This window comes from Etheostoma spectabile, chromosome 23 (assembly GCF_008692095.1).
Source record: "Etheostoma spectabile isolate EspeVRDwgs_2016 chromosome 23, UIUC_Espe_1.0, whole genome shotgun sequence".
Lineage (NCBI taxonomy): Eukaryota > Metazoa > Chordata > Actinopteri > Perciformes > Percidae > Etheostoma > Etheostoma spectabile.
This window is the reverse complement of record NC_045755.1, coordinates 11856942-11857782: the sequence shown is the minus strand read 5'-3', so window position 1 is coordinate 11857782 and position 841 is coordinate 11856942. Positions and strand designations below refer to the sequence as shown.

The 841-nt window shown below is 41.7% G+C and overlaps 1 protein-coding gene across 9 annotated transcripts in view; it reads right to left on the bottom strand.

Annotated features, from left to right (window-relative positions):
- The window catches only part of cacna1c (calcium channel, voltage-dependent, L type, alpha 1C subunit), a 199899-nt gene that overhangs the window by 66673 nt on the left and 132385 nt on the right, over positions 1-841 (bottom strand). The window lies entirely within an intron of this gene.

The following is an 841-nucleotide window of genomic DNA, read 5'->3' as shown; positions in this document are numbered from 1 at the left end:
CTGCTTTAAAAAATCTGTTTCTCCCTTTTCTATCAGCTGTCGCTGCAGGCAAAGAGTGCAACCCTCCACCTCCACTTTCACCTCCAGTCATCTACTCCAGCTGACCGGTCTGGAGCCTCCTTCGGTCTGGTTTTTAGGCTCCTTTGTCACCATCATCGGTGTCTAGATTCCATCGGGGGGTCTGATGGTTCTCTACCCCTATGTATTTATATACAAACTATTTGTATAGCAATGGAGTCTAATCTAACCTTATTTGCATATCTGCAAACATGTCTCTCCTGATTCAAATGTAGTTTGTATAATAGTATAGTGTAGTTAGTAGAACAGATGTCCCATTTAAACAGAATAAACAGGTTCATTACTAAGTTTATTTACCATGATTTTTGTAACTTCTACAGCAAATAAGAAGAGTTAGCAAGCATGCAACTGATCAGTTGCCATGATACCAATTCAACACAGTCCAGGGATGTTGGACTGGATTCAGTCTGAATGGTGTGCACTGTAGCACTCAAAATTGTGAGTGATGATGTTATAAGTCGTTATACTCAGATTCTAGTCAGGATATGAGTACTGCTCCACTGGGGTGTGATTATGGGGCGTTTCAACCAAACCAGGAAAGAAAATACCTCTCAAAATACACATCTCAATTCTCCAGCGACAGCCATCTTGTTGTAAACGAATTCAACCCAAGCGTTCTTTCGTGATGTGGTTGATTACCTTACTGTTAATCATCTGTCCATCATCGTATAAAGCCCGCCCTGACAAATTGATTGGTCCAAACAGCTCTGGTTTGAGCATAACTGCTCCACAACAGATCAAGTCCAGACCAAACTTCCCGACC